This window comes from Sturnus vulgaris, chromosome 5, assembly GCF_052056855.1.
Source record: "Sturnus vulgaris isolate bStuVul1 chromosome 5, bStuVul1.hap1, whole genome shotgun sequence".
Lineage (NCBI taxonomy): Eukaryota > Metazoa > Chordata > Aves > Passeriformes > Sturnidae > Sturnus > Sturnus vulgaris.
Window position 1 is genome coordinate 43004397 of NC_142247.1, and position 14504 is coordinate 43018900.

The following is a 14504-nucleotide window of genomic DNA, read 5'->3' on the forward strand; positions in this document are numbered from 1 at the left end:
AGATGCGTTTTTCTGGGGTGTTTACCATTTCAAGGAAACTTTTTATTTCCAGCACTCCTGAGACAAGTAACCTCACTTTGCATAACTTCCTATATGAACTTTTCCTCCTCTCTTTCATTTGTCTAAACTCAATTTCTTGCCCTGTTTATTTAGCATTAACCCATCAGGCTGGGCTTTTTCCCAAGTTGTACTGAGCCATCTGTCATGCTTTTTGTTATATAAATACAAAGATCAAAACATCATCTATGTAAACTTTAGCACATTGAGCTGTTTAAAATATAAATACAGAGAAATCTTGTGGTTCAAGTGAAACACCTGGAGCTGAACCAACTCAGACCATGGTCTGAGATACAAACAGTGATTATATCAAAACAGCTGGGTATGCGAGATCTTTGCAGACCTTTGTTCTGGGTGCACTTTCCAGATTTCTTCTTACCTCATATCTAATTGAATTTGAGAGAGTCAATATTTTCTTCATCATTTTCCAGAGCTTGGTTTCTCACAGGTGCTAACATCAGAGAAATAGATACAGGATTCAGGAATTTCCACAGACTGCAGTTGCTTTTTGAGATGCAGACAGTGTCTCCCAAGGGAAGTGCTGAATGAAAACAAGTGTGATCTATTACTTTCTCAACTCGCCTGTCAGATCCATGCTGATGCATCAGGTATGAATAATCCGTGGACGTTGATCATCTGTCCTGGCATTTCTCTCTAGCTGAAACCTAGTTGAATATGTTTTCTTTTAGTGTATTTGATCAAGCCTCATTCCAGTAATTGACTAAGCAGAATTTAGGTGTCTTTGTCCAAAATGTGTGATGAGGATGCTCAGTTGCTCCCTGACTTCTCAGGGTGAGTAATTTCCAAGAGTATCTTGCATTTTGTCTGGACAGCCTAGAATAATATCTTTTACATTTCTGAATAGTTTTCCTGAACGGTCTGAACAATTTGACATTTAAGTCAAATCTCATCTCAATCAGGAGCCAGAAATTAAGTACCTCTCTGCTTCTGTTTATGACATGCTCAGCCCTGCTGCAGATCTCAAAATGCAGCAGAAGAAATCATTGAGAATGGACTTAATGCTCCATAAAGTTGTAAGTGCTTTCTTTTAAAATGATGATGGGGCTGCCTTTGCCATGCCATTTAATTAGCCTGGATGTCCATGGAAGATGGGGGAAGATACTGCAGGCATTCAAATTTTTGGGCTACCCAAGGCAGCTACCTTAGCTATGAATCAGAGTACTCAGTGGCGTCATTTTCTTTCTTTGTTGAGGGAAAGGGTTGTCTTTGGAAGTCAGTTCACCTAAGACAGTGTAAGTCTCCCTTATCTTTTTGTTCTCTCTGTGATATCCCAAGGCAAGAATCTCTGCAGCTTGTTTTATAGCTTCAGGGCAGGGCACAACTTCTTGGAAACATAAAACACATTTTCCACATCTATTCTAGTGAGAGTTTTGCTGCCTTATGCAAGATGTTATACATTTTTTCTTAGTTTGGATAGCCCCTTTTTCTTCTTCTCCAGCTCTTATCTTCAGTGAAAACAAGAACTTCAGATCCATTCTAAGTCAATTACAGTGTGCTCTTTCTGCTGCATTCTGCTGAACCACTCTTTGTGGTTCAGATCTGAATGTTTCATGTTCTTTCACGGTTAAAATGACTAGTCCTTGTGCTATACTGCCTTAGACATGTTCTATAAATACATGTTCATTTGCTTTCACTGTATTGACATGTTCTTCTGCTATTTCTGCTTTCAGCTCTTGTTTGTTGGGTTACAATCTTAGGAAGACTTCAGCATTCCTATTGTTTCCATCCTCCTTTCCATCCTCCTTTCCATGTTCTTCATGGTGAAATACTATCTGCAATCTCTTACAAAGCTGATAATTCATTCAAATTCTTGCATCACCTTCCAACATCTCTTTGTCTTGACTTGCAGAGTTTATTGAAGAACACCTGCTGTAGTGGATTTTGATTTTAAGACTGAGACTTTTTTCCATTTATTTATTTATTTAATTAATTAATTATCTTTGCCTTGGGCCTGTTTTTATTTTCTTTGGATGCCAAGTAAGACATTTTTGAAGTCCAGACATTGTTTGTCTAGAGTCTGATTATTTTATTGCCGGGACTCAGTCCCTCTCCAAATGGTAAATTTGGCTCTTTCATCTTGGAGCATTCTCAAACTGTGGTTTCAGTTTCTGTTTGAGCTTTACATACATAAATGCTTTGTTCTCTTGTGGAAGAAAAGAACAGCTTCTCCTGCTGCCTTCTGCCACGGCATTCCCACACAGCATAGCAGGTCCCCATTTTTCATGCCGCCCACAGCTTCCTGGTGCCATGTGGATTCTACATGGGGGCTTTTCCTCACCTCCTGCACCCTGTTCCTCCTACTAGAGTGCCTATGCTGCTGCTGGTGCAGCTGCAGTTGGCCTCCCCCACTTTTTCACTTCTACCTCTAAATGTGATTGTAGCTGCGCCAGGCCAAATTATCACACTAATGATTTTGGACAGCGCCAACATTTTTACTGTGCTCTTATTTTACTTTAAGAAATTAATAACTGAGAAAAAATGTAGAATGTGTTAAGAAGCTTTTAGAGACTTGATATTTGAGGAGTTTCATTACCTTCTAGAGCAAAGGACATAAAGAAAGTGAAGGAGGATGAAGAAGAGCTTTTTTTAAACTTTTCTATAAAGTTTTTGTTCTGCTGTATCACCTGAAAAAAACAGGCACTGTTGATCACATAATAAACCAACATAATAAAATTTTCCTTATGATTGCTCAGGAAAGCATTGAGAATACCTTCAGCATGACTTAAGGGATGTGCAATACTTAGTGTAAAAATTTTATGGAATAATACTTACATTTTAGGTAGAGATATTAAAAAATAATTATAATAAACACAAAATATGGTGGGCAGGGAAAAATAAAATTTGATCACAAGAAATATTTACAGAACGGTGTCACTAGACTGCTTCCACAAGATTCTTATAAAGTGCAGTAGATTTTAAATATTTACAAAAAAACCCTTGTCCAGTCTTTCTCATTATCTGAGTAGTTAAGAATCTGGAGAAAGATTGCAAGACTGTCTTGAGGACAGTCATTCATAAAAATCAATACATTGAAGAAATGTCAAAGTTCTGAAAAGATTCCTTAAATGCTGTGGCTGTTGCCATTTCTTTGTTTCATTACAAAACATAAAATGATCAAAGCCATGATAAAGGAGATGAAAGATTAATGTCAGCAGGGTAAAAAAAAAATATTTTTTTTTTAAATCAAGGATCCACTTTGGATCCTGAAAATCCTGGAGGTTATAATTCATCCCTCCATATTCATTTTTATGAATGTTTACCAGATCTAGGGTTGGACATTATCTGAATTAGATGGATAAAATTATAAAAATTGTGGAGGCCACAGACCCCTAAAGAATGGATGCATCATCTACACTACAGGTATTAAACATTTACTAGGATAGCCTGCAGGGTCCTCTCTGTTGCCTTAGCTGTGCAAAACCTCATTGATGTTAATGTGTGCCATTTGCCTTAGGAAAGAAGTTCTCCACTATCTGTGTGAGTTTTTGCACTTCAGTTTAATGATTTGACAGGAGGAAGTCTTACACTATTTCTAGACAGTGCTACAGGAAAGTTAATTTCTTATTGGCAATTATATCAGAATGCAATTTGCATTTTTGCAGTTTCCCCAGCTGAAGCTAGAGACTTATGTTCTGGCCTTTATTAGTTCCTAATAGTAATAATTAATAATTAACATAATAATTAATAATAACAATAATAAATAATAGTAATAATCTCTTGTGGGTCCCCAGTGAAATTTTATGATGAAAGGCAGGTATTAAAATGTCAATCCCAACCTGCTCTTCCTAGGAATCTGCTCACAGACAAAACTGACAAAGATGCAGAGAAAAGCCAAGGGCAAGCTCGAGTTTGAAATTGTGTCTTTGTGTCTACTGTGTCATTGACAGCAGACAAGGAATTTTGCAAATCAAGAAATACATGGGAGAATATTACAGAGAAGGGTGTTGTTCCTAGGACTCTTAGATTTGAAGATTTTCTTGTATGAGTTTATGTGTGGTAGGCCAGGGAGTGAAGGAGTACAGTTGTTCCTATTTCAAAGCCCTTTTTAGCCAAGGAGAAGACTATAGAGGTTAAGAAACCACACCTAAGAAAGAGTGAATAAGGAAATGTTGCTCGAATTCTGCATGTAAGAATGGTTGGTGCAAGAGTTTCAAGGCCATCAGATGCTGAGGCAAAGCTTAATAAAGGGCTGCATACACTTCAATCACTTCAGAAGGACTTCTTCAGAAAATAACTTTGAACAATATAGACACTTTATTTTTCCTGAGATAGATATTAAATTTATTTTTCCTGAAGATATGGATACTTTCTGTTTCCTGAAGATAGATATCAACTTCATATTAACTCAAAATTTGAAACACTTCAACATAGAAATCATTATAAACGGTACAATAATATTAAATGCACTTTTCATCCCTAAATTCAAAATGATGTATTATTTTACTGTGGGTAAGATTAATGTTCTTGTGGAACAGCTAATCCAGCAAACAGGGAGAAGGTGAAGCAAATCAGGCTGACAGGAGAGGTGAAAAATCACTGGTTTTATCCAAATGACAGATGGTGCCCAACATTCCATTATAAAACAGCAGCTATCATTGGGTTTTTTTGCATTTGCTTTATGACTGTTCCACGCTGGGCAGAGAAATGGGTGGTTTATGTTTGCTTAGGATAAGTCTTTGGTATATATAGGTTTTTGACTTTTTTTTCCTGCTGTCCCATAAACCCATGAACTTATCTGTGTAACGACTCTCCATGGAATGCTGAAAAACTCAATCTTTTTTGGGGGGGGATACGCTTTCTAATATACAGTTCAAGTATCAAGTTTTGCTCTGTAAATGACAATTTACTCTTGGAAGAAGACCTAAAGATTTTGCCTTCCAACAGGCCAGTATGAGGAAGAAATGAATTATTTCATTCTCTAACATAATTATTTAGGACTGCAAAGCTGTTTTTTATTTGTGTTTCTACTTGCTGTCACTGTCCCTTTAAAATGCATATTTTTCTGGGACATAATTTGTCCTCTGGAGTCAGGGAATCTCAAAAGTTCTGACAGGAGAAGATTAATCTGAATTATTTTATTCAGATTATTGGTTATTTTATCCTCTTTGTTCTGCTTTTAAAACAAAGTTTTAGTTTCTTTTGTATTAGAGTATATCAAAGGATCCCTGAAAGCAGAAATAAGGTACCTGGAAGGAATAAGTTGAATTTCAGAAAGAAAACTTTCTATACACTTTATAAAGTCTTTTGTTTTCTATTTTTCATAAATAATTCTTAAAGTCAAGAGAAATAACTGAAAAAATTCTATGTTTTTAATTTCCTCATTGAATTTTTAGCTAGCTCCTAATTAAGTCTAAATCTGCAGTTTGTTTTTGCCTTAGCTGAAAAATTGGTGCCCCTGATAATGCAGCATTGCCAGCCTAATCTGCACAGTTGTGACAGTTTCCAGATGAAGGACATCCACATTTATAAATCATTTTAAATTAAGAAACCAAATTAGCTGCCTCTCACGGTTATTTAAGGTAGGACGGGACATATTGTCATATTGCATTTCACACTTTCACACTTGCGCTGAGACAAATTTCTAATTTTAAAGAAAATACTCATAAGAAGCAAGTAAGCAAGCTTTTTCTAAGTCATGGCAATTGCAAGGAAGAATAAATTAGCAAGAGATTAATTCAAGATGTCATGAAAACATGACTGATCGCTAGTTAATGATCACTTTAGAACAGAATTTATTAATAAAGATGATAAATGAAGAATGTAAAGCAGAACACTGTCATATTGATAAGATGTGAGGAGTGGAGCAGAAGTTACACAACACAAAGCTAAGACAAATTTCACAGTGATTTTCTGTCACAGTCTGTGATTTCTTTCTCTCCCATTATAATAGTGCTATGGATTTTCTTTGTCCTCTTCTCTGAATGAGACTTGTGACATCAGTGTTGCTTTCCAACTTTAGCCTTCCCAACAATACTTAGACAATCTGGAGTGTTTTCTTTTGGAGGTGTCATTAAAGTTTGACCTCTTCAGAAACAGACCTATTCAGAAATACCTATAAAATCTATAAATATGTCTAAAACAAGCTTAACATTTTGTAGTTTTAATTCTGATAATGCAACAATTTTAGTTTCCTCATTCATTAAAATTACAAATACTAGTTTCCTTTAGCATGGTAACAGGAAAGATTTTGGCAGATCAAAGGAAGTAGCTGTTGAACCATATGCATTCATTTGTCTGATCTTCTTTCAGTCTTACAACCCAGTAAAATTTCAAGGATTTACCTGTTGTATGAGAGATTTTATGTACCATTTTTGAGACTGCATAAGTATTTGTTCTGAGCTACTATTTCACCCACTGGTTGCAGTGTTTTCTTTCTCTTGGCTGACATGCATGAGCACCAAACAAATTCAGCCAGAATATTCTGCCAAAGAATTATTTATGTTGAATCATGCAGCTGAAAATTTTGCTTCAGATTATCAGTACAGACTTGTGAATATCATGGTGCTGTAATACCGTGACTCTTCAGCTTTTTGCTTTTATGTGACAACAGAGTTTTTCACCAGCCTGGGTTATTGCCCTTGACTCATACAGTTGTATAGGCCAAAAGTGCAACACTGAGGTCAAGCATCTATCACTTCTAACAATCAATTTTGTACCAGCTGTACCAGTTGAAAACTGTCTTTACTTTGATTTTGACCTGATCAGCCTAGAGAAAAAAAAGGTAATGCAGAACTAAAATTGTAGGACACTTTTAAAAGCATAGATGCAAACTTAACACTTCTGAAATTTCCCTATCTGAACAAATAATCTAAATATCTTGAGAAATTGATTAGGTGTACATGGAATGAAGAAGCTTTAGAAGTGGAAACATGAAACACTCCCAAAAATACTTTAGTACAAGGAATGAAGTTTTGCATAAATTTGGCCAAATGTTTAAAATTCTTTTTACCAGCAAAAATGAATGATGAATTTTCTTTCTAATAATGGTTTGGAAAAGTGAAAGTGAAAGACTTTGGATGAATTTGGATGAATTTCTCTGCTAATACTGGGCACTCCATCAGTAATTTCAAGATATCCCTTACAAATATTGAGTGGTAGAAGTGCACTTTTTTAGTAGGCCAGTAGAAATTTCAATGTTAAGATACATGTGTGTTTGGGCATAAATCCTGGGATTAAGACAGAGAATGCTTGTGGCTGTAGGCTTGGGGTAACTGCAGTTCAGCCTTAGCTCCAGGTATATATATAGCCCACATGAGCAAAATGAACTTGATATTGAAACATGTAAAAATATATTACTAACACCTAACTTTCCCAGCTCTTTCAGTCCAAGAAGAAGCTTACAGTGCACCTTCTAAAGATAAATAGACAGTTGCTTTCTTGTATTTGAAATGCCAAGAGTTCTTTCTAGGTAGTGAATATGACCCTTTCTTATGTTTCAGACCTTTATTTTTTTAAATTTTGACCAACAATTTAAAATAATATGTTTTCCTTAATTCTGTGCTTTTTAGACATAGTCTTTAGCATCTTCAACATCGATACTGAAAAGAAGTGACACCTTGCTTTGTATGTACGGACTTCATTTTGAGATGGAGCTCTGAAATAAAGGGAAATAAAGTATGACACAACTGGAAAACATCTGTGAAAACAGAAATGAATTGACAGTTTTGTTGGTTCGTGATGAGATACGGCCTAATGATTTGGTTTCACACAAGAATTTTTCATGCATGGGTAGTTTTAGAAACCTTAGCTGTCACAGAGCTTCCTTCTTGAAGGCTCACCTGGGTCAATAAGTATGATTACTTAAGGCCATTCAATGTGAATAAAGGTTTCGAAGTTTAAGCTCTGGGTTGTGAAAATGGGTGGGTGTGGAAGGATAAAATAAATCTGTTGGAGGAAACTGTGGCTGAGTTAGTGTGGTCAAAACAAGAAGGCTTTTTTCTGTTAGGGTTTTCAAGAGTAGCATTGCTAAAGAAAATATAGTTGAAGATATATTCACTTTTCATTATTTTTGACTTATATATAAATAGATATAGGAAATTTAGCCATGAAATTTGCTTTTCCATTCAAATTTGAAGACAAACCCTTTCCATCTATTATTTTTGACTGCTGTTTCTCCCTTTCGCTTCCAAACAGCTACTTTTTGCACTGATTTGTCAAAGAGACAAATAGAAAAGAATTCAACTCTGAATATTGTAAAAAAGCATTACTCTCATTCTGAAAATTAGCATTTGGATTTCATTCCTCCTCACGTGATTGATGAGAGTGAGGAGAGTAACAGTCATTAGGGTTAAGCATGTTTTCTGTCACTTTAGTGCAGGTATTCCTCAAATCTGAGTAATAAGTCAGTCTAGCCCTGGTTGTCTACTCTCATTTGACCCAATTGGAGTGTGAGGTAACTCAGAAGCAATAGTGGCTTCAGAATATTCATATAACTTAAATACAAGTAGATAGAATTTAATTCACACAGTTGGGCAAGGAAAGTGTTTCTGCACTGGTTGTAGGAAAGACATGAGGTGCAAGATTATATAGGTATATCCTGCACCTTGAATGGCCTGACTTGCTGTACCCTTGGTTTTACTCATTATCACACAATATTTTGATAAGGCTGCAGCTTCTCACTGAGAGCTGATGCTCTGCTATGTTTCTTCAGGCCCCCCGAATCAATTAGAAGAGACTGTCTTAGACCATCTTGGCCCTGTCTTGTCCTCTACCTGGTTCCCAGTTTGAAGGACTGAAGACCACACAAGAGTTTAGTACACATATAGCCCTTATACTGTACATCACAATGCCAGAGCACCTGGAATCACTGGGAAGTGTTGAATCACATTCTAACTAAGCTTGTTCATCATCGGTGCTACCCTACTACCCTCTTTTAAGTTATAGAAACAGTGATCTCTGCTGTCTTAACTTCATCATAGCCTAAATGTCTTATTATTAATATTAACCAGCCCTTTCATGGGGCACATTCCCTTGAATAGTATTTTTATACATGATTTGTGCAATATTATTTTTTCCCACACAAACTCTATGCCGAAATTCAAGCTCAAAATATTTTATCCTTTTACTGTGCACAACTTTAATTTCCCCATCTGTAAAGAGACAAACTTTGTGCTAAAAAGAAATGCAGTGATTTTTGGGAACATACTTCATACCTTTCTAGTAATGTGACTCCTCCTTAATGTCATCCAACGTACTTCAAAAGTTGTCATCCAGAAAATTTCTCTCAAAGTCTTCATCATTATAGGTGAGTTTTCAGTTCCTGGATTCTTAGAACCCTGGAAGCCTGAGCTGGAAAACATTGTCCATGGCATGGTGTTGTAACTGATTGTTGAAACTGGACATTATTTTGCGGCATTCCTGGATTTTTGTTGAGCTCATGATTTTGGTTCTCTGCAAGCTGTAAAGTTTGTCCCTTTGTGGTAGTGGTGGGAGGCAAGGGAGGTTGGGGTTTGGGTGTCTGGTGTTTTTTGTGACTGTAACTGTGGAGTTTTGTCCAGATTTTCAGATGAAGCAATTGTTGGAACAAAAGGGAACCTGTTCCAGATCAGCAGCACATTACAAAAACTGTAGGACTGGAACCCTGTGGTAAACCTCCATATGATCCAGGTAAGAGTCTTTCCTCTTTTGCTTGCTAAGATTGCTGTCAAAGCCATTTCTCCTGTCCTGACAGTAGAATCACAGAATTGCTTAGGATAGAAAAGACTTCTAAGATCACTGAGTCAAACTGTTAATATATGTCCACCACTAAATCTGAAATGCCACATATATGTATCTTTTAAATACCTCCTGGGATGGTGATTCTACCTTTTCCCTGGGCTTCCTGTTCCAATGCTTGACAACTATTTTGGTGAAGAAATTTTTGCTAACACTCAATTTAAGCTTCTCCTGGTGCAACTTCAGTCTATTTCCTTTTGTCTATTATTTATTACTTGGTAGAAGAGACAGACAGACAGACTCCCCCCTTGCTAGATCCTCTTGTCAGGTAGTTGTAGAGACTGGTAAGGTTTCCTCTGAGACTAATTTTTTTTCCCCAGTTCCTTCAGCATCTCCGCATAAAACTTGTGCTCCAAACCCTTCACCATTTTCCATCTGTGGACACACTCTAGCACCTCAATGTCCTTCTGTCCTTCTAGTAGTGAGGGGCCCAAAACTGAATGCAATATTTGAGGTGTTGCCTAACCAGTGCCAAGTACAGGGGGAGAATACTGACGAGACAGACTGAAGAAGCAAGGTTTTAAACAGCCACAGTGAACACTCTTTGATAAGCAAGTCAAGCAATGAAAGAAAATGATTCCTATCCCAGGAGAAAGTAAGAAAAAAGAAATTCAAGATGCTGTAGCATTTAGTTCTAGCAAATGAGGAAATGTTTAAATTGCCAGTCAGAAATATAAAAAGAGGAGAAATGAGACAAACCATTCTTGTTCCTGTTTTAATAAGCTTTTTGGGGTTTATATTTTTTTACATATTTTATAATTTATTTTTATGTTGAACTTATTAGGAATCAGCATATGGTTGATTTCAACTATGAAATATGCTCTAATTCACTACATATTGAAGATTATTTTCCTGTTTTTAATGGCGACCTTTTAAGTTTACCATTAAGGGACAAACTATTGGTGCTGGTGTTGTTTGGGGATTTTAGGGGGTCGGGGTGGTAGGGCTTCATGTCTTGATGGCATGCCCACAGTAGCTACTCTTTCTTCTATAATCTTTTGCTCTTTGCATTATCGTGTCAGTGGTGTGGTATTGTAACACTAAAGGAAGCAAAAGCTCTTCAAGTGTACCCATGGTAACAAAAAGGGGTGTGTTTTCTGTCTGGTTTGAATCAGCATTTTCTGTATGAAATCCTGGTTTTCTGCTGTATCCTGCAAAGACTTTAAAGAGATGATGAAAAACTAAGAGCAGAACCATGTCCCCATATGATAGCCTTATTCCAACCCTTCTCCCTCAAGTCTTTTTTCAGTTCATATGGTAAAGCTACAAGTGAAGAACAGGAAGATTTGTCATTCTGATCTAGGAGATCTACACGACTTTTAAGAAGACCTAACTGTGTTGTTAACTGGGAATGTGATCTTGAGCCTAAAATCCCATGGAGGAGTCAGAAGATTTCCAAAATAATGGTGGTGCTTCTTTTGAAATGATGGATGACACCACTGAAATGGACTGGGAAGGAGTAGACAAATAAATTCTCTTTCATATTTACTTAACCTAGAGTTTTACTGATCAGATTTTGTTCCATATCTTCTGGCAAAGATATAGCAACTTCCTCTTTCTACAGCACTCTGATCTCATCCTGGGTAATGTATAGCAGCTCTACTTCTTGCTTCTCCATGACTGAAAGGTAAAACTTTACACTGAAAATCTGAACCTTGTAATAGCTCCATGGAATGCTTTACCAAACTCCTAGCAGTAAATGCAGATATTAACACTGTAGTTATCAAAGTAGTGCAATGCATTGACTACAGGATGTAATTTAAATGTGATCAGACTTTTTTCCCATTTTCTGAGTGGGGTTTCCTGAATACTATAGGAGAGTCTCCAGGTCTAAAATGAATAGAAAAAAAAAAAAGAGAACAGAGACAATTTCTCTCTTCAAACTAATTTCAATGCATTAAACACACTTTCACTATGAAAAGGACTATTATACAGCCCAAAGTTCAAACAATTGAGTTCTTTCATTCAAATGATGCTCTGTATCACGCTGAAATCATTACAGAGCTTGGTCACTGCAGGTCACATCCTTAAAAGGTGGCAAGGATAACCACATTAAAGAGGGATATTTTGTCTAGACTTACTTATCTCTTTCCAGACTTCCTAACTTCCCCAAAATCTCATGAAACACTAAATTCAATGTACTTAGCCTAACTGCTGTCTCCAAAACATTAAAGAATGTCTGTTACAGATAAAAGAGAACATATTAACTTTTCTCATATTTTCCCACTTTTTCTACTATGATTTTTTCCTAGCTTCTTAATTGAAAGAAATCCCTTATTTTAAATTCTGTGGCATTTTTTAAAAAAGGATCTAAAAAATATATAATTTCATTCCACGTGATACACAATTCCACCATCCTAATTTCAAAACTTACTCACCATTTCTATTTTAATATGAAAGCAAGTCAGGCATTAGCATGATTGCCCATCATGTCTTGAAGAATCCCTTATTCTTAATCCTGTATCTGAATTAATATATATGTATCCTTAATAATTAAACAGTATCATCAAATATTTTTTGCATTTTTTTGCCTGGCTGCAGCCAGGCATAGGGCAGCCTTAAAATTGTGGTGTGCTTTTTAAGAAAAATTTATTTGTGCTGGTCTGCTTGGCAGGGAGTGAAGAAGGTCTGTGGCTCTGGTCTGTTTTGTGATGCAGGTGAGAACTTTTCCAAAGTTCACAAACAGGCAGCTTGGGAGCCTGGAGATCTCCTGCTGTAGAGCCGGGAGTGAGAAAATCCTTGGTGGTCAGGGGGTGAGTACTCCAGTGAGATGTAATTCAGCATAGGTAAGCCTAGTAAATGACAAAGGCCTAATTAAGACCAGTGCCTGTAAACTGGAGACAGGGAAATTAATGTTGGGATTATAGTGTCATAGGATCACAGGATAATTCAGAATGGAAGAGTGCTCAGAAGTCACCAGTCCAACCTCCTACTGAAAGCAGCAACACCTTTGATCCCAGACCAGGTTGGTCAGAGTTTTATCCAGTCAGGTCATAAAATCTGAACGGATGGAAAGCCCAGCTTCCCTAGGGAACTTGCTCCATTTCTGATCTGGTAGGGAAAAGTTGTTTCCTGTATCCAGTAAGAACCTTCAATACCAGAGACACATTTATATTGTTGTGCACTATTGGGATAGATCTGCCACAAGAAGTAGGGAATTCCACATTTATTGTTACCTCCATGACTGGATAATTTCCTGGGAAACTTGTCATTTATCAAAGGTAAGATGATATTTTTTGTATATACAGCTGTTCCTTGTGGCTTTAAAAAATGAAGATATAGCCTATCACCTAGCTGGAAGAGCTGAATGAGGCATTTTGACAATAAAGGAATTGTTTTTTAAAATAAAATTGCTGAATCTCTTTTAATTTAAATTGCTAAAATTATAGCAAAGGAATTTACAGGAAGTGAAAACTTGGTTAAAGAAACTGTTCCCCTTTCTAATTTTTCCATGGCTTTTGAGTTCAATACTTCTAAGACATTCCTATGGTATTTAATTATCAAATGACTTGGAAAAGAACAAGAATATTCTCAGAAACATGTGAATAACCTAGTTTGTGCAAAGCCATTAAAAAACCTGTTGGTTTGTAAAAATAAAACAAAAAGGCAACAGACTGCTGTCTTTCATGTGATAGCATGACACAGCATATATGGTTTTCTATCTGAACCACCACCACCCCACTCTCTGTAATGCTTCAAAAGCTTTATTTGCCGAGTGATACAATTTACTGATACATTGATTATCAGGCTAATGGCACATGCTGAGAATACAGACACAAAGGTAGTTTTGAAGCTCTTCTGATATTTTCCTTTGCTGTTGCTGTCACAATAACATGTAGCAGGTGGCTGCATGGTCAGAGAAAGGGCCTACTGCTGGGGCACATCGTTGTTATATTGATGCATTTAAGCCTTTCTGTACTGCTTCTTACCCTCAGGTTTCTAAGAGGTTCCATCTTAAATGAGAAAATCCAGCAAGATCAAATTCAATGCAGATGCTACTAGTCCATTCTGTATCAAGTCCCATACCATGAATGCAATGACATATGGTGGACTGAACTCAGTTTCACACTATACATTTAGTAGTAGGCAATTAAAGCATGCAAACTTTGGATTATCCAAACTACAAATGGCTAATCTCTGTTTACCTTGTTTAACTTTGGACTGTACAACTTACTCAGCAGATATATGCCCAATTGTTTATTTATCTAAAACTATTTATCTAATTCAGCTGACATATACATTCAAGACCTAGAGTATAATTGTGGTCTGATTACCCTAAGGTGATGGTAGCATCCTAATCTCATTTTTGGGTGCTAGAGAGTTACATTCTCATAGTCTGCCTGAAGTGCAGATGCTGCCTAATTACATAGTACAAAGGAGTCTTCTGTAATGTCTGCACACTTCTAAAAAGGCTTTGTCTGGAGGTAAAAAAAAAAAAAAAAAAAAAAAAAAGCAGCTTGAATCTGAATCCTATCCAAGGATTTTCTTTGTAAAAGAGCTGCATGAGTCCTACCATGGAGATGAAAATACAGATAAAGGGGAGAATATTGTTTGTGGTACAACGGAGAGATAAGGCTCCATTTAGCATGTGCTTTGTGGGCACCTACAACTTGACTGCTGTGCTGGTGGTGTTCCCAACACTGGGAGTCTACACAGACCTTCTTCCCATGGCCATGTTCCTTTCTCTGCTCCCTCCAAGGTCCCAACAATTT

General features: G+C 36.7%; 1 protein-coding gene across 9 annotated transcripts in view; it reads right to left on the reverse strand.

Annotated features, from left to right (window-relative positions):
• The window catches only part of SLC38A4 (solute carrier family 38 member 4), a 156932-nt gene that overhangs the window by 79304 nt on the left and 63124 nt on the right, over window positions 1–14504 (reverse strand). Inside the window, exon 3 of one of the 9 annotated variants that reach the window (XM_088165580.1) lies at window positions 9231–9366. The exons of the other annotated variants lie outside the window; for them this stretch is intronic. The gene's annotated coding sequence lies outside the window, so the exon portion shown is untranslated. The remainder of the gene's footprint in view (window positions 1–9230; window positions 9367–14504) is intronic. 9 annotated transcript variants of the gene reach the window in all.